Source organism: Centrocercus urophasianus, unplaced genomic scaffold, assembly GCF_019232065.1.
Source record: "Centrocercus urophasianus isolate 14NV4802_14NV808 unplaced genomic scaffold, USGS_Curo_1.0 seq_13, whole genome shotgun sequence".
In the NCBI taxonomy this organism is placed as follows: domain Eukaryota; kingdom Metazoa; phylum Chordata; class Aves; order Galliformes; family Phasianidae; genus Centrocercus; species Centrocercus urophasianus.
The window spans coordinates 34,343,010-34,370,469 of NW_024884475.1; the positions used below are offsets into that span (position 1 = coordinate 34,343,010).

The 27,460-nt window shown below is 36.9% G+C and overlaps 2 long non-coding RNA genes across 7 annotated transcripts in view; one reads left to right on the plus strand and one right to left on the minus strand.

The window, feature by feature from the left end:
- The window catches only part of LOC122156840, a 73,772-nt gene that overhangs the window by 1,463 nt on the left and 44,849 nt on the right, over positions 1-27,460 (plus strand). For all 6 annotated transcript variants that reach the window (XR_006167667.1, XR_006167668.1, XR_006167666.1 and 3 more), the window contains exon 2: positions 12,463-12,637. This is a non-coding gene — a long non-coding RNA (uncharacterized LOC122156840). The remainder of the gene's footprint in view (positions 1-12,462; positions 12,638-27,460) is intronic.
- Positions 13,141-25,892, minus strand: LOC122156839. The gene is made up of 3 exons (XR_006167665.1): positions 25,853-25,892; positions 14,211-14,245; positions 13,141-13,696 (listed from the first exon to the last, which is right to left on the minus strand). It is a non-coding gene; the product is annotated as an uncharacterized LOC122156839 (long non-coding RNA).

Here is a 27,460-nt window from a genome sequence, read left to right on the forward strand (position 1 = left end):
TATACAGTATAGCTAATGGTTACAGACTTCCTTCTGAAAGTACTGAACTTGAGAGTTTTTATGGAATTTATTTTTTGTTGTTTTCTTATTATGATAGATTTTTTTTTCAAAACTTAAAAAAAACAGCCTCAAAGCATGTCTTCCTGAGGTGCATGTGGAGAAGCTTCTACTCTTGCATCTGTAGATGCAAGCACTGGGTCTCTATGCTCCACCAAACCTGTCAGCAATTGCTTGCATTTTAATCAATAAAAAGGCTGCAGAGAGCTCTCTATAATATGATGATATACGACCATGAAATTCTTTTTCTTTGGAAAAGAAGGCAGTGGGTGGCAGGGCTGATACTTGTCTATGGTATTTCCATAAGCAAACATCCACTTAGTTGCCAAACATTATTATTGCTGTTTTTCAAATTGCTGCATTTATTTGCTTGGTAAGTGTTTTGCTAGGTGGGAGTTCCTGCTTACACTTTTTAAAGATGTACAACTGTTTTTGCATTGCATTATTGTTATTATTATTATTATTATTATTATTATTATTATTATTATATGGGGATGAGTGGCTGGATGAGTGTGAAGAAGAGAAGGACCTGGGGGTGTTGGTTGATGCTCAGCTGAACCTGAGCCAACAGTGTGCCCAGGTGGCCAAGAGGGCCAATGGCATCCTGGCCTGCATTAGAAATAGCGTGGCCAGCAGGAGCAGGGAGGTGATCATCCCCCTCTACTCAGCACTGGTGAGGCTGCACCTCGAGTACTGTGTTCAGTTTTGGGTCCCTCACTACAGGGAAGATGTTGAGGTCCTGGAGTGTGTCCAGAGAAGGGCAACGAAACTGGTGAGGGGTCTGGAGCACAAGTCTTATGAGGAGCGGCTGAGGGAGCTGGGATTGTTCAGTCTGGAGAAGAGGAGGCTCAGGGGAGACCTCATGGCACTCTACAACTTCCTGAAGGAAGGTTGTGGTGAAGAGGGATTTGGCCTCTTCTCCCAGGCAACGAGCAGGACACGGGGTAATGGCCGCAAGTTGTATCAGAGGAGGTTTAGATTAGACATAAGGAAAAACTTTTTCTCTCAGAGAGTGGTCAGGCACTGGAATGGCTGCCCAGGGAGGTGGTGGAGTTGCTGTCCCTGGCAGTGTTCAAGCGGCATCTGGATGACGTGCTGCGTGATATGGTTTAGTGCTAGTGGTGGCAATGGTGATGAGGAGATGGTTGGACTGGATGATCTTATAGGTCATTCTATGACCTTGTGATTCTATGATTCTATAATTCTGTTTGTTTGTATAAGCAATTCCTGTACACATGCTTTTGAAAATGCAAGCTCCTAAATTATCACATCAGTGAATCCTGATTTATGGTTACTTGAGTACAGGATTGGTTCCCTGTCTGCATTTGGTAGCATTAGACTGCAAGGGAGGACCTAGTTACAAGATCTCATCAGCCTAGCAGGGAGCAAGCAGCTCAGCATACAAGGGAGAAGCCAGGAAAAGGCTTCCTTCAAGAACTAATTAAAAAGAGGAAAAAAGGGATTTTTCTTGTATCGCAGGCAGTACCATGGACTTGGTGAGCGCCTGGAGCTACTATATGTTGCTCACTTTAGGCACCAGTTGAATGGCTTCAGTGCAGCTGCTAGAAAATTTGCAGATTGTCTGCAAGGGAGGAGGTTGAAGAAAGCAGTTTTACTCCTAATACATTTTACTGAGTGATTTGAGTGATTGTGTATGCAGGAAACCTGAAGAGTTTCACAAGTTCTCCTGGGCTGCTTGTTTAGCTAATGTTAATTTTTCCTTTGAATGCAATGATGGACGCTGTGCAAAACAAATAATGTTATGTCACTGAATACTCTCTAAGCAGAGAAGATGACAAAGAATAGCAATAGCGGTTAGCTTATGAAAGGTGATTAAATCAATGAGTAGTGCATTCTGTGCTTAATGAATATGTTAATATAAATATCTCTCAACAATTCTCTCAAAGCGTTTCAATCAGAATTTCTCTAAAATCATATAATAAGCACTGTGGAGTATTTTTTTTCTTTTTTTTTTTTTAATTTTAGTTTGATGGCATTATTATTTCTCTTTTGAAATTACAATTTCATTTTTACTTCTTTAAAATAATAACAGAAAAAAAAGAGTGTAATAGGAAGCCAGGAATTAATGGCAGTGGCTACTTCTGTTGAAGAAAGGGCTACTGAAACTGGGTTATAGAGTCATAGAATCATAGAAGGTCCTTTTCAACCCAGGCCAACAATGATCATCTAGTTCAACAGCCCCTGGTATGTACAGGGTCGCCAACCACTAGGCTGCACAGAGCCACATCCAGCCTGGCCTTGAATGCCTCCAGGGATGAGGCATCCACAACCTCCTTGAGCAACCTAGTAGGCAACCATTATCAATAAAAGCAGGTAGATCAGTTTTTAAAGGCTGCCAATGAACACTTCATATCTTTACATCTTGGAAGCTGAGTCTGGATACTTAGCTGAATATGTATTCTACTTTAGCTCTGAAGTTTTGAGATTTGATGTAGGATTTACTGCATGACATTTTCTGGCCTCTTGTATAAGGAAGGTCAAATCTGTCGATCATGCTAATCCCTTCGGGTTTTAAAATCTTTTAAACTATTGTGAAGAAGCTAGCTGCCAATTAACTTCTGTGTCTGGAGTACAGATCTTCAGCTGAGAGCTTCACATGCCTTTTCTGATTTACCTTCAGTTTCTGGCAGAAGTGAAGAACATCTGGTTGCTTCCTAACCTCACAGGAGAGATTTTCATTTAACTTGTATTTCTTTCATTACAACTTTTGTTTCTGTTGTTTTATATCCTATTTATTTTACTGAAAGACTTTTTTTAGTTTATTTTACTGCTAATGAATAAAGCACACGGGCATTCATGCTGAATTTGTCCTTAAGTATTAGGATTAAAAAGATAGAAATGAATTTTATTTGCATTTTTTTAATCTGAGCAGGACTGAGTACTGCTATCAGTACTAGATTTTTGTGTTTTCTTCTATATGTTTGTCCTACATTGTTGACTCTCTTCTATGTCCATTAGCAGTAGTGCAGCTTTCCAATGAATTGGGATGAGCTTGCTGATTCAGTGACAGAATGAAGAAAGAGGGTTTGTATTTGGTGACAGCATGGAGTTATGTTGGTTTAAGATGAGTGTAACCTAACAGTTGTCATCTGTTGTTTATTCTCTTGTCCTCTGCTGAAAGAGCAGATCTCTTGTGGTAGGTTAGCTCAATTTGAGTTTTTAATGTGTGTGTCACGGTGTATTTATGGGGCTATTTTGCACTGGTAGGGAAGATAGGAAGGTTTATGTGATGAACCTTGGAGACATCCTATCTCCTGCAAGCTTTCTACAGGAGAGCCAAGAGTTGAGGGTGTTTAGTGCTGGCTTCATGGCTTCACCCTAGAGTGCTCTGAATGAACTGTGGCCTCAAGCTGTGGAGCAATTGCCAGGCAAAGAACAAGAGCAATAAACATCTCTGAAACTACATGGGAAGTCACTATGTGAAGAGGAGAAAATATCCCAAGTGGCCAAAAATAGCTTTCCAAAGAAGAAAGACTATTATGCGTATAGTACATATAAATGTTAAGGTAATATTCATTTCATAAGGTAATATTCATGGAGCAAAAAGGTTATATTCATGGTTGTAAGACCAAATTCATGTCTTACTGCCTATGTTGCTGTGCTGTTTTGCTGCTTGTACGTTGTAATGTATACCAAATCATTACAGCTCATCAATTACTTATGCAAACCTCCTTGCAATGCCCAAGTGTTATGATTAAGGATGAAGCCCTTTTTTGGCATAGGTATTTTGTGGGAAACAGGACAGTCTGCAATACCAAGCTGACAAAGAATTACTTCAGACCATAACATAGGGGTGAAACCTCCTGGAGAAGCAGTAGGAATCTTTTTGGTTGAAAGAACAAAACAAAATAAAAGCTACGTTGCCTTTTGGGTCAACAGCCTGTGTACGCTTCTGTCACTACTGTTTCTAACATTTATGCGTACTGCACATTTTAGGATCATGCAGCTTTTTTATATGTTTTTTTTAACCTTGCTGTTCAAAATAAATTGTAGCAAAATGGGATAGGATTTTGATTGCTGTAATCATACCTACCACACTTAAACATTCTGAAGTGTTCTTCATCACCTAATTTTCGGCTATCAGTAGCGTTTATGAGCCACTTTTCTCACTCTTGAAATCATAGCTCCTGCAACAGAGCACCATAAGAGGTTGTCTGGCCTTTTAAACTGTGAACTCATGTATTCAAGCTTTTCAACAATTTTTTGCCTCTTGTTTTGGGGGGGAGAGAGTAGAACGGAAGTAGCCATATTGTCTCATGGCTTCTTTTTCTTCTCTGAGTATTCTTTTTTATAAGATGCCAAAATTTTAAGGACAACATTAAAAAAAATCAGGATGGAATCATAGGATGTTGTAAAGAAAACCACACTAGAAAATGATTCAGCTGATTTCTGTCTTAGTTTAATGGACACTAATTATTTAATTGGCACTGACAAGCCCAACCTAAATTATTAAACTGTTAAGACTTTTTTTTCCTTTCATTCTTTATTCGTGAAGCATCATATTAACAAACTTAATTAAACTGACCACAAAAGAACCTAGAAATAGGAATTCAAAAGACATTGGATTTTTTCACAGAAAGCTAATTAGACTTCAAATCAAGAAGTCTTTACAAACATCTCTATTGTTTTTTGTTAGAAGTAAAGAATGAGAAAAACACCAAATGTCAAAGAATAAATAATAAGGCTTGTAGCATCTTGAATCAATATTGGCAAATCTAACTGGTATGTCTCTGATAAAGGAAAAAGAACAAAAAAGAAGCAGAGAAATATAATGCAGAAATGACAAGTATAATGAGAGTCTTCATTGTTGATTCTCCCTCTAGTCTTACCATTTTATAATTTTCTAGAGATGTTTAATTTGTTTCTTTTATTTCCTGTGATTTGTGCTAGTAGGTCTTTATTTCAAGATCTGTTTTTTTTCTGCTTTTGCCTTGTTTCTTATTTGAGTGCTGAGGATCATCTGAGTGAAAGCCATTAACTTTCACATGGTTTTCAATCAAGACCTTTGTAAAATGGCCAATTTCACATTGGCTTTAATGGAAAATATAGATTGCTTCGTATTTGATTTAGACCTCAACCTAAGCTTGTTTTCTTTTTCTCCCCTCAGGTTATAAAGCTTCACATGATTTTTCTAAGTATTTTCTTAGTATAAGCATAACACTTGGACAACTGGCCTGCCTCTAATTAGTTTTAAACTGCACTGAAAATGAGTAATGTAGTTTCTAGTCATTTGTTGCAGTTGACATCGTAAAAAGTAAAGCATTCAGTGGGAAATTTTGCTTCCACTGAAGCTGGTGAAAAATTGCCATCAACTTAGCAATTTTTCTTGTATATCGAGTATATCTTGTATAATTAAATTTTAGATCCTGATCTGCTTTCAGCTCATCCTTGATAGAAATATTGATAATCTTTTATAGAAATATTTACTGCAGCTGTTACAACTGATATTTTGCAAACTGTAGGTTGACTTTTTCCAAACAGATTCCTCTATATGGAATTTTCAAGTGAATCAGTCCAAGTGAAGTGAAAGTGACAGTCCTGTTTAGAGATCTTATTTAAAGAATTGAAATGCCGAGTCTTCTTTCACTGATGTCAGTGCCAATTTCTGGTAAGGCAGTAATAACACCTGAAGCTGGGAGAGTTTTATAGGGAATGGGTGCCCTTAAAAGCATTTCTCAGTGTTATTTATATGCTTTATTATTTTTAAATATACTTTTCCAAGCACTTTCAAATTTCAATATTTGCCTACTAAACAAACAGTATATTGTATATGAACAAGTGAAAATATGGCTTTGATCAATGAGGCAGGTTTTCTTTGCAGAAGAGGTGATTTCTGCTTGTTCCACGTGCAGCTATTGCCAGTGCCTAAAAGGAAGTATGCACAAAATAAAAAAGCTGTGAAGAGGCTATATAGATATTATTTTTCTTCAGAAATTATTTTCTTGTTCCTTATGGCTGCAGCTGGAAGATTATGTGTTTCAAAACACATAATCTAAAGGCTCAAGGAGGGTTTTTTTCAAACACTAATACTGAATATGACATATTTCTTATTGAGACTTTATTGTAAAATGGACTCCCTGTTTAATTTGTGCCACAGCTTTGCTCTCAGAGCACTATTAGCAAGGAATCCTAACACATTAGTGAGCCGTGCTGCTGAGAGGTGTCTGTTAGAAGTTTTATGTTTTTATTTGGATGTAGTATTTGTGTCTAGCTTTTGAAAGTGTTGTGCCACACTACATATGTGCCTCCCCGCTTACACTTCTCAGCCTACTTGCACTTGAACACAGAGTTTGCCTCGTTTCTCCTCTCTTCTCCTCTCTTTTGCAAAAGCAGTTTTGGTTTCTTGGTTTTTCAGGAATATAGATTGTTATTTTTTCACTCCTCCACTGAAAACGTGATGTCACAAATGCATTCAGAGTGAACACAAATCTTTAGAGAAATTGGCAGATTTTTTATATTTACTGAAAATCATTACCATGTTACCTTTAGGAGCACAAAAAATGTAATGGCAGAAAATTATTCAAGCCCCATGTGTCCTGACTGCAAAATGAATTTGTAGAAATACAGAGCATAATAAGTAAATAGACTCACTAGGCAGCATTTTCAGTCTTATGCTGTTTTATTTAATTATTTTCATTTAATCCTGTTTCACAGAAAACATTCGCTTCTGCTTCTCTACATGAGCATATGGTCAATATATGGATATCACAACTACATCTTAATAACCAGCTGCTATTCGTGTGTAAATCAGGATGGCTGAATAGCTGGCTGGCTGGAATAATAAGCACAGTGTACTCAGTGCTTACATAAAAATGTTTCTGAATACTTTTAGTCAATTGCCATTTAATTTGGGTAGCTGCAGATCCTTAACATAGATCATTGATAAGTCAGAGTAGCAGACAGAAAGGAGTTTAATGGAAGTATGAAAACTCTTGGGAGGACAGGGATGAAGGAAGCTCACTCTTTCTTCTCCGCCATTATAGATCAAGGATTGGTTGGGTGGGACAATAAAAAGTTTGGGTAGGTTTAGCACAGTTAAAAATGCTAGAAATTGAGTAATTGAATGACTAATACAGAGTGCAAATGGGGCTTTCTCATCACAAAAGTCAGTGAATTAAAGTCTTTTTCTGCATTCAAATCTAAGAAAGTCCTTTTGATTTCACTGTAAATGACTTCACTTCTGAGCTAAGAAGCAGACAGAGTGGTGAGGTTTGTACATTTGGCACAATTCAGTCAAGTCCTGTTTAAAAGCAATGTATTATGCATACACAAATTTAAAAAAGGACAGTTATGAAGACACATCTCTAAAAATGTGCTTTTGTAGTGAATAAAACAAAATGATTTCCTCATACTCTTGTGCAAAGTGGGTGGCTGCAAAGCATGTGCATAGATTTCTGGAGATATAATATAAAGGGGAGGATAATAATAATCTTTTTCTTTCAATAAAGAATCTGCACAAAAATTCCATCAGCATTTTGCACAGTATGATAAAAAAAAATGCATTAAATCCTCAGCATCAACAGAGGTTCAAAGTGAGACAGAATCAAGCTAAATGAGGTACCCATAAAGAAAAGAAATAGCTAAATGGATATTGGTGAAGTCAAGATAACTACAAAATTAGCAACACAATAGCTTATAGAGTCTGCTTTTGCTAACAAAAGGCAATCATTACCACCTAGCATCCTGGTAAGAAAAGGTAGTTACATTCTGAAATGAACAAAATAGCATGGTTTCATGAAGATAACTTAAATTTTGAAGTTAAGGTACTTGAACTTGAACTTCTCAATAAAAGACTTTCTGATGACACCGTCATGCTGAAAGTGGTCTCAAGTAGAGAATAGGTGCTGACTGCATTACTCAATTTCTTATCTTCACATCAGTGACTCCAGTGGTATTCTTAAGGGAGACATTTTTGGGCTGCTTTGATGCCTTTTGATACCCTTTGGGGCACAACTGCCGGCAACACAGAACTGGCCATTGGGACACTGATCCTCTACGTCTTCTGAACATCACCGCCGGTCAGAGAAGACATGGAAAAATTTCTTGGAAAGTGGAATCTTTCCTGAAATGAGTATTCTATCCTTAGATGAAAATACCATCAAATTTTAAAATAAAAAGGGTGTCAGTTGATACCCTGCAATTTAAAGAGTTTTTGCAAATGTTTGGGTACGGAGGTGGCCTCTGAGCCCCAGAGGTCGTCAGAAAGCTTTCTGAAGCAAGATGATGCATTTACAGTTAATGCAAATTTCTTCCAGGGAGCAGAAGCAATTAGAGCTGGTCTTGGATTCAGTGTGAAATCTCAACCCAACCAAATCTGTTCAGGTTGTTCTGTCAGCTCTTAAGTCATGAAAAGAAGTCAGTCTCAGGGAGCAGACAGTGAAATGCAGAAAAGACAATTCTTTTTGACAGGGTGCTCCATTAGCTCGCACTGAGGTCCCTGACGGGGAGAAATAGGAACCCTCCAGCTGGCAGCTCTGGAATTAGGAAACATAAGAGGTGGCAGGGAAAAATCTGCATTATGATAGCCCCAGAAAGTCTTCCTGATGACCAAAACCTGATGTACCCAACTCATATCTGTTCTAAGCAAGTCTGTCCATTGAATAGAAGCCTGTGAATGCACTTCACAAGTAGCTAGCTCTGGCTTGGTTGTTTTCAATACTATCATCAGTAGGAGACAGAAATTGTAGAATCATAGAATGTCTTGGGTTGGAAGAGACCTTAAAGATCATCTAGTTCCTACCTCCTGCCATGGACAGCATTGCCAGCTGCTAGGTCAGGCTGCCAAGTGCCCTATCCAACCTGAACGCTTCTAGGGATGGGACATCCACAGCTTCTCTGGGAAGCCTATGTCAGTGCCTCTCAGTCCTCCGAGCAAAGAATTTCTTCGTAATGCAATGTAAATCTCTCTTTTACTTTAACACTTTAATTCTCCCTCTTGTTTCTAATCTTCTTTAAGTACTAGAGGGTCACAGCAAGGTTTCCCTAGGGCCTCTTCTCCAAGCTGAACAAGCCCAACTTCCTCAACCTTTCTTCACAGGAGAAGTGCTCCAGCCCTCTGATCATTCTCATGGCCCTTTTCTGGACCTGATTCAACATCACCTCATCCTTTTCATGCTGGGAGCTTCAAGCCTGGATGAAGTACGGCTTCACAACAGCAGGGTAAAAGGAGACAATTACCTCCCTCACCCTGCTGGCCAACCCCAGTTGCAAATTTATAGCACTCAAGAGCAATGTAGTACACAGACCAAAATGGAGTAGTGGCAGAAGGCTCCATTCAGCTTAAAATTTTCGTAAGTCACTAAAACCAAAGGCCTTCTGTTCACCTGGTGGGAAGTCTTTTTCTCACTGATGCCATCTAGTAGGTGACTACTAATGCTTCTGGTTGAAGTAAACAGAAAGACATCTACAAGGACAGCTCTGAAAGTAATGCCTTCTATTTCATGATGTTGGTCCCTGACATTGGAGGTGGATGTTGGTGGTATGACAGTATAGAGGCTGAACCTTCCTTACAGTAGTCTGTTACATTTTCTTGCTGTGTGATAGATGGCAGCAGAGAGACTGTCTGACAAAATGGTATCTGACATGGAAGTGTGTATGGAGCTTTGTGTCATTGAATTCCTTCATGTGAAAAAAATGATTCCCACTGACTCACACTGACACTTGCTGAATGGAGACCAACCAGTGGATGTGAACACGGTGAGGTGGTGGGTGATGTTGTTTTAGCAATGGTGACAGCAACTCTGGTCACCTCCGCTAAAGCAGACTTTTATGAACATGGCATGCACGCTCTTCTTCATTGTTCACAAAAATGCATAGCTAATGATGGTGAAGATGTTGAAAAAATAGTGTTTTGTATCTGAGAATCTGCTCTATCAGATGGTATTAACGAGATTTTTCTAGCTGTTGTAGTTTCCGTGGAAATAAATAGAATGCATTATTTTTGGAGCAATTTACATATTTTGAGGTTTGCTTTTTGTAGTTTTGCATTTAAAGTTCGTTATTGGTCTCCACAAATCAGAAGCTTCTATTCATTAGAAGTACTTAAAAATCATATTTCAGATCTGTTCAAAATGCAGAATATTAAAGAATAGGTAAAAAGCACTGCAAAAATGGGAGATTAAGGAAGATGTGAATCAGATGTGAATCAGGTCTATTTTATTTAGACCTGATTGCATTTTCTTAAACATAAAGAGAAGATTAAAATCAAGTAACTCAAACCTTTACGCAGTTTGTCTTTGGGCACAGGGTATAGGTAGAAGCGGTATCTGAGATCACTGTGTCTCTCAAGCAGCCTGGAGAGAGCCAGTGTCATTTTGTTTAAATTCAAAACATGTCCTGGCAGCACATGCCCATCTGCTAACCCTCTGGCTAAAAGTCAGGTCTGCAGAAGTAATAAAAAGATGCAACTCCTGTTTTCTAGTATGATTTTCGCCCCTTCAGACACCTCAAAGAGCTTTTTGGCTGCCTGAAGTATCTAACAACACAAGAAATAGCTAACAAAGGCAAAGGGAGAGAGAAAGAAAAACAGCAGTCAAAGGGAAAAGGAGGACAAGGACAAGAAAAGAAAAAGCCAGCATGTTCTTACAGGACTTTGGGTGGAAGTTGTTGCTGTTCATTTTGTTGTTGGAATTTTTATGGAGAGAGACTCTTGTGGAAAGATCTCAAGGGAAAATCAAAAAATTACTGAGGAGCTGAAAAACAGCAATACTGATTATTTTACCAGTGAGTAATTAGAAACATATTTTAAATATTCTGATATATGTTTAAATGTTTTTGTAGTTTAATGATTTTTTTAAATGTTTTATTTTTGTTGCCATGTGGAAGATGGCAGCAGGGGAGGCAGTCTGACAAAATGGTGTCTGACATGGAAATGCATATGAAGCAAAGATGTGTCACTGAATTCCTCCGTGTGGACAAAAATGTCACCTATTGACATTCATCAATACTTGCTGAACATTGATGAAAACCAGCCTGTGGATGTGGGTGGTGCATTTCAGCAGTGGTGACAACAGAGGGTCACCTCCTCTGGTGCAGATTTTTATGAGCATGGCATGCAGTCTCTTGTTCATCACTGGCAAAAATACACAGCACAAGGTGATGTCCTATGTTGTATGTGTATATGTGATCATAAGTAGAAAAACTTACATGCAAAGCAGAATAATCATTCTTATTGATAATGAGCAGAGTAAATGAAGGAAAAAAAAAATAAGATTAGTGTTAGAGAGTGTGGGAAGCTAAGTGGCAGAGATGAAATCATAAAGGCCTTGTGAATGTTAATGTATGGATGTTAAAATGTTGAAGCAAGTGTATCTCTCTGAGGAATGAAGGTAAGTGTAAATGTACCTTATGAGGGACCTGAGATGGAGTTAGTAAGACCTCCCCCCCCCCCATCATTTGCTCTGTAGGTGGAAACAAATCTGACTGACAATAGGATTCAAGTTCTTTGGACTATTGAAATTACAAGGATTTTGTCTTGAAACTCTGAAGATGTTTTTTGTCATCCCAGTAAGGGCCAATAAGAAACTCAGAGATAATTTTGAAGAAATAATAGAAGGAATGTATGGGAACATGGAGGATGGCATGATTTTAACTGTGAGCTTCATCATTTTAAAAATAAAATACAAAGTGTGAAATTGTAGAGATGATAGATGTTCTTTTTAATTTTTTTCAGTTTGTTTCTGAAATAATTTTTTCACCAGTTTGAACTACAGATGGGTCTCATGGGATTTGCTTTCAAACATAAGGGAGACATTCAGGCTTTCAGATTTCATTACCACTTTCCTCGTTATTGTGTGCCTTGAGGAGCTATAAATAACACATGGCTAATTTGTGAATATGACACGTTCCAGGGGATATGTGTATTTTAATCAGGGCACCTTCTGACATTTGGTAATTGGTTCACAGATTTGTTATATAATTTCATGATTATTAAGTTGCTAGGAGGAAAAAAAAATCTAAATTTGTTATCCAAAATCTGCCCTCATTGGACCCTTGTAGTATCTTTGTTTCTTGCAGGTCTAACTACAGATTTCAAGTCAGTGAAAATATAAACTATTGTTCCAGTTTGTTTTTTTTTTTTTCTATTTCTTATAGTTCTAGTCATATAATTAGTAGCTGTGTTCTTTATGACATACTGCTTCTAGTTAAAACTTCCTATTTGTGTGTCTATCACTAAAATGCTTGCTTTTCAGATATATTTATATTTGGTCTGGTGAAAAAAAAATCACTTTTTGTGTTGAAAGTATGTGTTTGATGTGGGGATTATTGTTTTTAAGAACAAGTTTTGCTGGTGTTCAAATTATGATCAGTTGCCTTATATTCTGTGAAACACCCTTTGAACATCTGTACAAAGTGACTGCCCCCTAAAACCATTCTATTTCACAGAATCACAGAATGGCCCGGGTTGGAAGGGACCTCAAGATCATGAATCTCCAACCCCCTTGCCACAAGCAGGGCCACCAACCTCCTGATTTAATACTACATCAGGTTCCCCAGGATCCCATCCACCCCGGCCTTGAACATCTCCAGGGATGGGGCATCCACACGGTTTCAAGCTAATGTAAGTTATTTAATCATTATGTTCCTACTGAATTTCTTTTTATGGTTTGATCTTTTGAACGGAGATGCTGTAGTGCTGAAAGGTGCATTTCTCAATGCCTGGTCATGAAGCATCAATACAACCAGGTTGTTTGTGTTATGGAAATCCATTGATTTTGGTAGAATTATTCAAACTCAGAGTCTGCAATTTGTTATTATTAATGCTGTTATCCATATTGAAAGTCTTGTCTCTGATTAGGCTGTTGTGACAGTTGCCTCCTCCAAAGGCTAAAGGGCAGATGGTGCATGAGGCTGTCTGCTCCCTGGCCTTGGCACACGTGATTCCTTGCTCCAGGGGGTGTGTTTCTCTTGTGCCAGACAGCACATTTATTTATGCAGGCTTCACAGAATATGGTTCTTGCCTTAAGAGTGAATTTACATCATTTGCAGCACAGATACACTTTCAGGTCCTTTTGCAACATAGATACTCGGTTTCTACCCACAAACAAGTCCGAAGAAATTTCATTAATGTATCAGTCTGACTTTAGTTAGATAAGAAGGCATCATTTACTTATTCAAGCAAATATTGATACAATTACTTTTTATTTATTTATGGTATCTTTGAGGCTATCCAGGTAATGACTAATGCAATGACATTGTGCTGACTTTAGCTATGCAATGCTATAACAAAGAGCATTTTTTCAGTGACGTGCAGTATTACAATTTCTCTATGTACTTAGTGTTGGCCATAAAATAGAGACTTTTCCTTGTGGTAGATTAAGGAACATCTTTGATGTTTCCATTCAAAGAATATTGCTTTCATAAGGTGAGCATTAACAAGACAGTAGTGACACATTTTCATGACAAGGTTGCTGACTGAACAGATCATTAGAAAGAAAAGGATCAAAGCTACTTCCACATGTTATGTTTCAGTGAGATGTAAGTACGTCACTGACAAAAAAGCGAAAGCAGCAAACATCACGTCAGGTAAAGCCCACTCTTCTTGTCTTCCTCTCCTCCTCATTTGCTTGTAGCAAATCACAATCTATTTGCATTTTGAAAGAGGCATGTTGGAATCTGCCTGCAAGGGTTAATATAACTCTGATAAGAGATTTATGAATACAGGTTGTCCTTTGTTACTAGTGGTCATGACAAATTACAGAATCACAAAATTAAGTATTTAGTTCTTAATGGCTCTCCGCTTCTGTCTGGAATTGCTTTTTATTTTTTTTCTTTCCTGTAAAGACAAGGCATGCATTTAAAACCAAATGTATTTACGAAGCACAGAAAAAATGTAGGTGGTTCAGCAAAACAGAAAGCTTCTACTGTTATTTTGCAAAATATTCCTAGTGACGCTGTAGTCCCAAGTACAAAATTCCCTTCAATTTAATTAGCATGTGAACCTATGGTTCTCCTTTTCTACCTGTATCAACTGATAGGAGATCCAATGATTTCTTCTAGGTATATGCAGTGTAAAACCTAGAGCCCAAGGGCAGGGAAGCTAATTTAGCTTGTAATAGCAAAGTATTCTGCAGGCAAGAGAGGTGCTTATGTTGCGATATGTCTTTTGAATATGTTGGATTGTCATTACTCACATTCATCTTTCAGTGCTGATCAGATTCTTGTATACCTGAAAGAAAGTGAGGAAGAGCTGCCCTAAGTTAAATGTTACGCAGTAGGGTTGTAAGACATGTAGCCAAAGTGTTTCTCAAACTTTCTAGAGATACTCCAACATATTTGAAAATTTTGACAGAAAAGAATAGGCAAGGGCAACGATGATTGATCCATGTTTTTAAGAAAAAAATTGAAGCCATATTTCCACCAGAGGCTTTAGACGGACATTGATATATTTATCAAGAAAAAAAAAACAAACACAAGCACAGCCTTTGCATCACTAACGTTGTAGCCTGGTGCCAGAATTTACAGCTGTAATGTAAGATTCATTGCCACTCTCTTTATTTATTGGAAAAATCTCTTGCAGCTGAGCAAAGGCATAAATATAAAATTAAATCACGAAAACTACTTCAAACTAGTGCTAAAGATACTCCTTAAACTCATGGGACCAGGACAACATCAAACTAATGCTGAAACACAATTGAGACAAACGGTTTTTATTTAGCCATTTATTATGCCAAACATCACTTTACAGTCAATATGTAAAACCACAGATTATTTGAGAGTATTTGTTATGTAAGCTCAACTAGGGTATTCGAAGACAGCATGTTCAATGAAGATACTTCCATGAATTTCTGTCCTTACGATGTCTCACTCATGTCTCTGTAAAATTACTTTTATAGTGTGTTTTACTAGTGTATAATGCAAGGAAACTTTATATGCTCATGAAAAATGGCTTTATAAACTACTCTAGTCTGCCAGATGATTCTTAGACTGCATAGATATGAGTATTAATGCCTGCAATATGTTGATAATATTTGTCCTTTTAGGTCAGTACAGACTTTTGAAGTATTTACAGTCTGCAAAAATAGTGTCACAAGTACAGAATAATAGTTATTGAATATTATGGGTTTATGATACATACATATTTAAATATTTCTCATAAAAAATCTTAAGAGTGCTAGTCTTAACTGCTGGACAACTTCAGAGATATGTTATTTCAATTTAGACTTAATCATAAAAATCAGTACAAATTTTAAGTGAAACATGCAAACATGTCTTCTTGCTCTAGTCCTGCTTGGTGCTATATGAATGTCCTGCACATGCTTGTGTGGTTGCACCTTTTGAACAGATACCACTTGGAATCACAGGACATGTCAAAGGCAACTCTCAGAGCTGAAATCAAACTGACTGTGAGACTGTGGGTAGGGCTTGTGTGGGCAAGAGGGTCTGATTCCAAACTCATTCCTGTGTGCAGCTCCCTTGGGAAAGCTACTAAAGATGTTGCTGCCCACCATGAGCAGAGTGAAAAGGCAAAAAAACAACTGTGTGTTCTTCAGTCAGCCAATGAGGGAACTAGGGCCAGCTAGATTTCAGGGATTTTAAAATGGAGCAAACAACTTCTTCTGTGTATGTAAATGATACCGACTTCAACTTTTTGATGCCAAGATGTAAAATGTTCTCTACCACTTTAATCATTATGTTTGAGTACTTAAATCTGCTCAGTCTTGAGACAACAGAAGAGATAGAGATCTGCCCTTTCCCAGTCATGCTTGATTTCTTAAAGCCTTATTCAAGTCCTGCTAGATGCAGGCCCCACTGAAATTGAAAGAAAATGTTTATGCTGACTTCAGTTCTTTGTCACTTCTGTAATTGCCACTTTACCAAAGACCTGACTATAATTGTCCTTACAATGTCTCTATTTTTGGGATATTCTCACATCCTTGTGTTACCTTACAAACCAATGGAGGACTTCTTGCTTTCTGTCTTAATACTTCTTGCGCTAAGACATCTTATGCTTATCTGAAGCATGAAACCATTCAGTGGAAATATCTTTCAGGCATATTCTGAGCTTTCCTGGAGCATGATGTACTGTGTGCTTTATAAAGAACTGAAAAGAATATGGTATAAAATAGATGAGAGTATATATGCTAGAAAGAAAAAGAGATGTGGAGAGATGAGAGTCGTGTAGATGAGAACCTGCATGATGGTTTTGCGATCAGTAGAGGTCTCGTACCTGGCTGAATAAGAGGAAAACAGGAGAGAGCAGAGGGTAGCACTGGCAGAAACCAGAGCTAGAGATATTGCCTTGATCACTCATGGCCATGGGAGGAGACACACGGAGGATCAGAGCTACTTTCTTGCTCTAAAAACCAGGCGAAAGAGGTCAAAAGACAAAACAGCCCCAAGACCAATTGGTGCTAATGTGCTATTTTAGATAATGATGATCCTCATTTCTTATGTAGTGACTTTTCATCTCTAGATCTCATAGCTCTTTATCTCAATTTTTCAGATTGCAAAACTGATTAATTACACTAGCAGCATTAGTATAATTAGTGCTGAGTATTCTCCAAGCTTCCTCTTCTTTAATCATCTGGGCTTTGAACCTGTAAATTGGAACTAAATCCCTATTTATCAAATAGCATAGATTTTAGCATCTGCAGAGGGTAGATTTTTGTTTATGTTGCTCTATCTTAAACTCTGATATTGTTGTAGAAGCTTTGGAAATGTGTCTGTGGGAGTGTACTGATAATAGATAGACCAAGATTTGTCTGTCTCTCTCCTTTTTTTTTCAGGTTTTTTTTTTTTTTTTTTTTTTTTTTTTTTCTTTTTTTTTTTGTCACATTTGATCTCTTGGACATTAAGCATTTTGGAAGGGAAAGGGAAAAAAAGAGCAGTACTATGTGTGCTTCTATGTGTAGGTGGATTGAAATGTCTGGTTTTATCTATCTGGGATGCATAACAGTTATCACACGAAGTGAAGACAAATTGTGCAACTTAAAAATGACAAGGACAAGGGAAAGGCCTTTGTTCTCATCTGCTAGGCTTCATGTCAAGACCTTGTGTCACCAATATTTACTTTCAGAGAAAATTGATGAGATTTACTTGGAGACACCACAGTTTATATGGCTCGGTCTCTGGTCTGCTTTCTGTGCCTCTTGGATTAGCATAGGAGGTTGCCTTAGTTTTCTTTTTCCTCTTCCTAGTAAACCGACCCAAGTATCTGTGAAACCTCAGGATTCCGTAGCTTGCACCACCCTCCTCTTACCTCTACCTTCAGCTCAGTACTGAGGAGCTTCTGTTGACTCCTAATAGCAGCAAGTTCTCTAGTTTGCTTTTACTAGATCTTGGTTATATTCTGGTAATTCTTTGATTTTTTAATTTTGTTGTTGATATAACAACTCATTCTTTATCTACAAATGTGGAAATAAAAGCATGGATGGCTTACTGAAGACTTTCAGAAATTGCCTACCATGCTTACAATGTTATTCAGAAACTGAATCTATATAAAAGAATTAGGGAGAGAATTTCAATGACCAGTCAGGACAAGTTGGAATTGTCTCTAATCAACAGCTGACAGAAGAAAAGAAAATATATGGAAGCAATATACGAATATTCTAAAAAAATCTAAAAGATACAAAATCTAATGTAGAATACTGTTCATTCTGTGCTCCTTGTATTACCGAAGTCTAGTTGTGATGACATATCACACCTTCATAGGAGAGGAAAGAAGTGAACCACAGCTGTGATTAAATGATGTAAGTAAGGGAAGCAAGCAACTTGCTTCATCTTAAATGGTTCAGCAGCTCTAGGAGCTGATAATTCTTACCCTTTCTTTTGGGGCTTTTTAAATTTTCCCTCCTTAAAATGCTGTGAAAGTATTTACTAATTATGATGAATAGTTTTTCTAGTTTCAGTTTCTCCTATATAAAAATCTTTTTTTGGCACACATATCATATAAATGTCTACTTAGTTCAATGATTTACTATTGATTGCTTTCATTAAGGCTATCCTATTACTCATTTGCTTCTAACTCTGGCATGTTTTTTCTGTGTTTAAATTTTTAATGTTCCGAGCTAATATAAAGATTTCAAGGTTTTAAGGATTCGTGCTCAGACTTATTATATTGCCCTAATAACTAGCACCAGAGCATGGACAGGTGCTGACAGCTCAGATGGAGACAGTCCCAGTGAGGAGAGGGCAGGGTTCCCCCACACCTCTTTAGGTCAGTGGAGAAAACATGGGATTTACATGTGCACATAAAGAGCCCAGAGGAGAAGACCAAATCAGGGGTCTGATTCCAGGGCATCGAAAGCTGGGAAACAGATACTCTTTTTTTTTTAAATTTATATATAAAAAGTTTTAAAATTGGAATTTAACAATGTTTTGCTGTAGTCTTTGCTACTTTGACAAGTTGATAGCAACAGGGAGCTTACTTTCAGCTTTTTCCTGCCCCAGTCTAATCATCATTCTCTGGGAAAGTCAGTGTAATTCCGTAATTCACCAGCTCCCAGCATGTTACCCATTACGTTATTTTTTTTCCATTTTTACTCAAAATGAAAAGAAACATAACAAGAGGAAACCCTGGTTCTGTCCTGAACCACTGCTTAGGTAAACAACTTGCCTGAGATCTTTAATTGTTGATCATACTGTATTGGAATACGAAACATTTCGACTGTGCCAAAACCATTTCTTTTAGTTTATTAGAGTTTGTAAGTAATTATCTGCTACACAGAAGTGGTTGAGGACCTAGAGTGTAAGGGGAAGAAATGCTGGGTTGAAACAGTGGACTGTAGAAGCTTTTCTTCTTCTTCCCACCCTTCCCCACGTGCGGACTGACTCTCTTTGATCTGGTTCCAGTGCCAAACAGGTTTCTGACAGGGTTTTGAGGGATACCTGTATCCCTTTTGAGGGATACCATTTCTGAGGGTTTCCACAGACACGGTACTGTGAATCAGCTGCTGGCCTTATCTTGTTCAGCTATGCATTTCAAATTTATTTAAACTTTATTTAAATTAGGTGATTAAGTTATTATTGTGTTTCTGTCATTTAAGTTATGCTTAGTCTTTTTCCTTTGTGTGTGAAATATGTATATATATATATGTCTATGTATATAAAGAAATATGTATCTTTAGACATTGATTCATCTTCTTTATTTAGCATTTCAATATTCTATACGTTGCGTATTTAAATTGCATTAATAAAATGTTGAAGTTTAGTTTCAGTGATATTACTGAATAGGGTATGGTGCAGTAATTGTAATGTATGATATTTAGCAGCATTCACTGGAGATTTAGCATGTATAAATTTTTATTAGAAAAGTAATACTTGCCTGGCAAACAAGGTTATAGTGAGAAGGGAAAATTAATCTCTGGATTTATGGGATCTTTTTATTTTTTTAAAGGGAAAGTGTTTGTGTTTCCATTCCAAGTAGTGCTGGGTCCATGCTTGTCCTCGCCCATTTATTTGTGCTCTATGTACCATCAACTGAATTCTTTGTTTCATGTTTTAATTAGACACAGGAAATACATGGTCCTCCTTCAGATTTGGTTCTGTTTTTCTTCATGTATACCTTCTCTATCTGAAGAAATTTTAGGTATAGTTATTTTCTTCAGGTCTTTTGAATCAAAGATGTTCCTGTAATTAAAATCCACTAGTGGATTAAGAGGTTGGAGAAAGTCAGACTGCTGTTGAGGACAAAAATGTGTAATGTGTGTCAAGCTAATATAATTTTTTCCAGAGTTGATGGCTTTTTAGTCTAAGTTTTTGAAGTTCTTTTGTCTACATCAGTAGGGGAAGTCAGCAGGATTGAGTTCATATGTTGTGTGCTACCTCAACTAGGAAGATGTTTGTTATTGTTGTACATAAAAAGAGACTTGACACTGAAGAACCACAGAAATGAATGTTTTTTTTTCTTTGTACACTGGACTGATATTCACATTGTGGTGATCTACAGTACATTTCACATATTAAAAGAAAACAAAACAAAAATACTGAACCTAAATTACACTCCTATAATACTTTCAACCTGATCTGACCCACACCCTAACTTCTTATTTATTTGGCATTTGAGACTCTGTACAAGTGCCAAAGAACCAAAGAACTCTGTACAAGTAACAAATTATCCACTTCTGTATAATGTGCTAAATCACACATATTGAATGGTCTTCATGACATTCTTGTGTGTTCATCCCATCTCTTCACTGAGTCTAAGCAGTAGAATGCTGAACACAGTTGTTATTACCTCTATATTGATCTCTACAGGCTGGTGGCGCTTGAGTGGGAAGAAATCAGAAGGGAAACGGGGTGTTCTTCAGTATCATTTGTGAAGTGGGAGCACAGGTGGAGTAATGACAGCAATAATACTCTTATCAGCCTGAGAAGGGGGCAAAAATAAGGAAACTATTGATTCTTTTAAACATTGTTAGAATCAGAAATGTATCACTTCCTTCTGAGAAATTAGCCATACTCCTCCCCTCCAATCCTTATTGGATTCTTATAATGAACTTTTATCAGATATCCTATTTTCTGTAAATCATCTGTAATAATATGGCACAAATTTCCTAACAGACAATAGTTTTCTCAGTAAGAAGGTTTATTAAATTCTTTATTTTGTTTTGAAAAATAGCATTAGGCAGTTAAGTCAGAATTGCAAGAAAAGTGATATTTAAAATATGAGTAAAAAAAAAAATATTTGTATTCCCTGTTTCTTTGTCAGACAAAGCATTCATCTTAAATATATGTTTAAATATTTCTCTGTTAGAATTTGATGTCAAAGACCATTAGAGGTGTAGCAAATTCTCAAGTTTAAGCAAAGATGTACACTGTAAACAACTGGCCAATCAGCAACCTTGAGAGAATATGAAGGTGGCAAAATTCAGATTTGAGACATCTTTTGTTAATTAATTATTTGAAAGAATGTGATGCTCTGATTTGTATCGTACTGGTGAACACTGGAGTACAAATACAATGCAGTATCAATTATTTAAATACTTCTTGTAAGACAAAAGGCTCAGGAATTTCATCCTTAGACATTCCAGTGTTTGTATATCAATATACCAAAGCTTCTGTGTTTTTACATCCTGATGTCTCCTCACAGTCACTCTTACCACTGATCTGAGGAACACCTCTACCTTAAAGGCAGATATTAAAAAAAAAATAATCTTTGCACAACTCTTAACATCTGTTTCACAGTTTCTTGAAAGATTTAGCATATTTTCTTATGGAATCAGAGAGCTCATTTTCTCTGAAAATGACATAAGTTATTATTTTTTGGGGGTTTGAATCTCTCCCTGATGATTTCATTGAAAAGTGTTTCTTTTCTAGTGTTTTTATCAATAATATCTTGCACTTCATATTAAATATAATTGTATTTTTAGAGGATAAATCTTTTTAGATGAAGGCTTCAAGTTTCAACTAAAGGCTTTAAATTTAAATAAGAAATTGACTGATTGGCCTGTGTTACACAGTACCAGAGTAGCCTTGTTCATACTTAAAAAAAACAAAAAGACACACAACTTGAATAAGGAGTTAATCTTTCTCTGTACTACGAGATGTGATAATGCATAGATGGGTATCAGTTCCTTGAGAAGTTTCACCATACAAAAGTTGTTCTGCCTCTAATTCCAGTAGTGGTGGGAGATGCAGAGACAGACTCAGTGTTTTATCACCTGGTCAGTGTAAGGTTTGTGCATAGGAAGATGATCAATATGTGTTAGCTACTTTTCTGTAAACTCTGCAAAGACTCACAGAATGGTAAACATTGGAAGGGACATCTGATCCAACCTTCTCCTCAAGCAGGGCCACCCAAAGCAAACTGTCCAGGGGCATTTTAAGTCAGTTTCTGAAGACACCAAAGGTTGTTAAGATGGTCCCAAACCTCCTCTTTTCCAGGCTGAACAATCCCACCTCTCGCAGCCTCTCCTCACCTAAGAGGTTGTCATGTCCTTTGATCATCTTGGTACTCCATCACTAGACTTGCTCCAGTATGTCTAGGTTTCTCCTGTAATTGGTTATCAGTATAAGAATTGGAGCTGTTACCTGGGGTGTGACTTCACCAATGCTGAGCAGAGGGAAAGAATCAATTCTCTTGACCTGCTGGTGATACTTTGCTTAACATAGCCAAACCTTCATTCTGGCAAGGGCACATTACTGATTTGTGTTCAACTTTGTGTTTACCAAGACTCCTAGATTCTTTACAGCAGAGCTACAGAAAAAGTCCTGTCATTTTTATCAAATGTAACCAGACAAAGATGATGATGTTTCTCTGCTTGTGATTAATAATTTTTGAATTCCTTTTCATCTACTGCAGTGTTAAAGAGATTGACTGTAGTTTAGTAGTTTTCCCATTTACCTAGGAAGCGGGGGACTGAAGCAAGTGGGGTTGTTAGCAATTAATACCTTTGGCTATTTTTCTTCTATATGGTGAAATATTTCTGCTTAGTTACTGAAACTCCATTTTTCAGACCTTTTGGGATAGACATCAGAACAGTGTGAACTATTCTGCTCAAAATAACAGCATAAACAATGGCAGAGGAACGGACAGCACTGGAAAGAATGACATAAGAGGGATTTATTTTCAACCTACGTCTTTTAAATCATTTTTACAGTTCTCCAAATAATTCTGACTTCATATACATATAAATAATCACAAAGTATGCGATGTTTTACCAAAGGCACATGGTCCTATTTTTAAAATAGTGTATAATTCTATGAGAAAACACTGAAATAGGATCAGACATTAATTTTTAAAGCTCTGTTCTGTATATTGTCATTTTTAAAGAAAACTGAAGAGACTTTTAGCTGAACTGATTTCACCTATACACTAGATCAGTACTTGTGATTAGTTTCAGTGTGAACAGCAGAAGGTACTTTTTCCCATGAATTGCTTAAGTATCAGCTCAAATTGACTGTTTGTCATGCATTTATTACAAAGAATACTTGGTGACATATAAATATACTGCATTCTCTCAGTGCCTTACAGCATTTCATTATTTCAATTTTTTAAGTTCTCTTTGCAATGAGAATTCTGCAAATGATGAATTCAGCTTGGTTTCGTAATTGCCATGGCATCAAGAACTTCTTTCCCTCAAGCTACTGAAGGTATGTTTATTCTTTAACAAAGTAGAGAAATCAGAAAAACTAAACAACAGATACAATTTTCCTTGAAACTTGCTCTGGTCTCACATCTTTTACTCTATACTCATGTTTCAAAGGGTTAAAACAATTGTTTTATCTATGTGATTCCTGTTCCAGAGGGTAATATTTAGGTTGGATATATCAATCCAAGCACTCAAAGAACAAAACAGATAAGAAATAGATATGAGGATGCAGATACTGAGAAAACGTGTAGATTCTGGATAATGATTCAAATACTGTGGTAGGATTCAAAGTCCCAGAGTTGTAAAATATAAACCATGCCACTTAGATTTAAATTTGTATTTGTGCATCATAGTAAATTTCATTCTAGGCTTCCCTAGGATTCAGGCTTATGTTAAATGTTTTACTGAACTGAGATGGTAATAGTGACATAGGAAATTAGAGCTGATTAATTGTAATATTGTTGACAGGACATACTGATGCAATATTCTTGCGGTAGATGAGTTAGGGCAGCCAATTTATGAAATGTAATGAACCTGTAAGATCTTGTACAATGTACACAGTTTTGTGTAACTGGAAAAGCAGATTCTTTGTCCTCACTGCTAAGAAGCATGTAAGGTTCTAGAAAATACTTGCCTTTGACCAGCAAATCCCCAGTACAAGAACAGTGATTCTGTGTAATTCTTGTTCTGGAGTATTTGGGAGTGGTTATCTGACCTTTTTCACCAAATTGTTTTAGGGATCCTCATGGAAGAATTTAATCATTTTATCCTTTGCTTGGTTTTGTTGTTCTTTCTTTGGTTTGTGCTAGGTGTTAGAAATGTCAAGTGAGCTTATCTTTCTCAAGCTAATCTTTGGGTCCCCATGCTAAGTAACAACTGCTGCTTTAAACTATTTCTAAGTGGATTTGACCTTAAGGTTTACTCACACCAAAGAGCCAAAGAGGAAAGAGTTGAAAATATGAATGAAGTAATGAGTAAACCACTGTTCCAGAAAAGCTATCTGTCATTTTTAATTTAAACAGATTTTTCAAATGTGAACTTTACAAAATAGACATGGTAGATTGAAGGGGAAGTAATCTCCAGCCACAAAGGGCAGTGCTGGCAGAAAAGTGACCTCTGCATATGGATGGGGGAAAGGTTGGACAAAGATCACTAGTCCAAAAAGCCAAAATTAGCATGAGAAACGGGGAAAATGTAACGCCAGGAGATTATAATGTTTAAAGTAATACATAATTTCGACTGATGGTTTCTTATGTTGGAAGTAATGTGATTGTAGATATTCATTGGATAGACACGTGCCGCTCTTGAGAGAAGTGGTAACTTAATGGCCTGCCCTATGCCTCACCAAGTTGTTTAGTTCTCAGGTGGCTTTCTAAGGTATCTGTAAGCAACCTAGCCAGTGTTGAAGAGGAAAAGCCATTTGTTAACTTCCATCTTGTATCCACCAATCTCTACAGAAAAATAAGGATGTTCCTTCGTTTTGTATATTCCTGGATAAGCACTATGTTGCCCATCTCAAACATTTTCTGTTTAGTGTATGACATGAGAGAGAATCAGTAAACACTGCAAAATGAGAGAAATAAGCATCTTGTCTTGGGGCATACACGTAATCTCACAATTTTAAAATATTTTCATATGAATGTGTTACCTGATGTTTATTGAAAATGGTTTTTCTCCAGCTAGTCTATTCTGCAGGACTGCAGCTCTCACACGGAGTTGAGAGCTGGATCTGGAATCTGTGTCACTTGTGGGTTGTCACGTCAGGCAGAGTTGTGCTTCTGCCTCATGGTGCAGATGTGATGAGCCAGTTGTCCAGTTGCATCACGTGTGAGAACCACAGCAGGAAATGGTATAATTCATGAAGGAATTGATAAGGATTATAACTAATGTGAGGTGCCAACTAGTGATTAGCTGTTGTAAAAGCTAGGGTGAATACAAAGACTGAGAAGTGCCAGCTGCATGTATCTCTTATTTTAGCACAGCTGAAACTTTCAAGTATGCGTTTGGAACCATTATGTCCCAGGGAAATCTACAGATGTCAGGGCACTTGTATATTACATTCAGGAACACACCTCTGAGAGACAACTGGTTCTTACTTTTGCAAAAGAACTAGAGAAATTTTAGCTACTGATCTTCATGATTTGGCCCCTCATCTTTTTATTCATACATAATCAATTGCTACAAGTCTCTGAACCTGACAGAACTGAGTCATTTATAAAAATATAAATAGGAAAAGGCTGTTTTTAAAATTTCCATTTTCTTGTCCATAAGGCATGTAAAATCAACATATCTGCAGAAATGCAAATAGCTTACATGTGAGGACAAGCTGAAATTTAGCATTCTCAGGCAAATTACATTTATCCATCAGCATCCATAAACTGTCTCATCAACACATCTAGGCACTGCTATTTTTGAAAAACCTATTTTCTCACTTGTTGAATGTTTGAATCTGAACTTTTTTTTTTTTTTTTTTTCTCTCTCTCAAAAATTACTTCTTAGATTGACAGATTTGCATTTGAAATAAAGCAAGCATAAAAACTCCACACTGCTATGCATGGAATGTAATGAGCCATATATTTTCTGTATGAAAACTTTGAACATATAAAAATGAAAGTTTTTGTTAGGTGGCATATGAGCTTTGTATAATCAACAGATATCAAGATGTTATAATCACAATATAATCAAGAGAATTAGGCAAAGTAGACAACGATCACAAGAAGAGAATAAGTGGAAGAGCTTACCCTTCAGCTGAGCTCACCAGAAAACACCAAGAGAGGTGATCTCCAGAAGAGATCCTTCCCCTCTTGTAGCCAGCTCTTAAATAGGTCTAGGAGGGGTGGAGTCTGGCTCCACCCCTTCCTGCAGCACAGCTGAATTGCCTTCACCTGTGCTCCTCTGGCTGACTCATGGCTCGCCTCAGGTGATCAATCAGAGGTTCAGGCCATGACTCAACAGTTCCCATACAAACTTATATTAACTGATAGTTGTACATTTTTAAACACTTTGTAGACATTTTACTGCCATTATCTTTTGTCCTGTACTATAAACAAGATTTAGGATAGGAAATGATTATAGATCTATATTTAGTATTGAATTAATCATAGGCAAAACTGTGCTGTGTCCATGCTGCAGTGAATGACCTGAAGTAGGGTCTGGCCCCTGACTTTTGTTTTATTAACTTCCTAGGAGGAAATTTGATCGCCACAATTCAGTTGTTGCCATGGCCTGGCTTCAGCATGCATAGGGGCTGCTCCAAAAGTCATGCCTCCTATTTTATTATGTTGGCCCATGATATCAGAGGCAGATGTCAATAGTGTGGCAGTAGAGGTTGAACCTTCCCACTAATACTCCGTTACATTTTGTTGCTGAGCAACAGATGGCAGCAGAGGGGCAGTCTGACAATCTGGCATGGAAGTGTGTATGAAACAAAGGGGTGGAATCGAATTCTGTGGATCAACATGCCCAGTACCACCTGCATGAAAATTGTCTAGAACAAGAAAAGCATATGAATCACAGAGCTAGCACCTGAGCACTGAAGGATGACCAGATTTTCTGATCTCTATATGCTTCCAGTTTCTTTTGCTGTTTTTATTATTTTACTTATTTCACTGACAAATGTACTCTGAGTTCACAAGAGTTCCATTATTGAAGGCAAAAGTGAACAGATCTGGTATTTCTTACCTTTCTTAAGAAAAAATACTGGCAAGCAAGAAGCAAAACATAAAAAAGAGAAAGAAAAAAAGACCCCAAAAAACTAATTAAACTTACCTGAAATTTAAGGACAATTCAAATATGTAGTAGTATGTATGTATCACCACATATTGAGGTTGCATACGAAATATGTTAGAAATTAATAATGAATATTTCACATTTAGAAAAAATTATATAGTTATACAGTACACACATTCCATTTCATGTTGTTTTTATAATTAGCTGTTCTGTTCCTGATAATAACTTCCTTTTCTTTTTTACAGATGTTCATATATCTTCTATAATCAGCCATTGTACATATTTGTCTTACAGACAAATGCATTTTATGTTATGTATTGCATCACTGAATGGCTTCCAAAAATTAATTTATACGTCTAGTCTTTACAGATCAACAGAACACCACTATAAATCTTATGCCCTAGAAAGCTTTTTTTTTTTCTTTTTTTTTCCTTTTTTTTTTTTTTTTTAATAGAGTTAAATTCTCATTCTGATGTTCTGTAATCAGCTTTGTAATCAGAAACACTGTGGATATTTATTTCTTTAAAATATTAGCTTACTAAAAGTTCAAACCACTATTTATAAGCATCAGAAAAGGAATCTGCATATTTGAAATCATTAAAAGATTGATGAATGGAAAA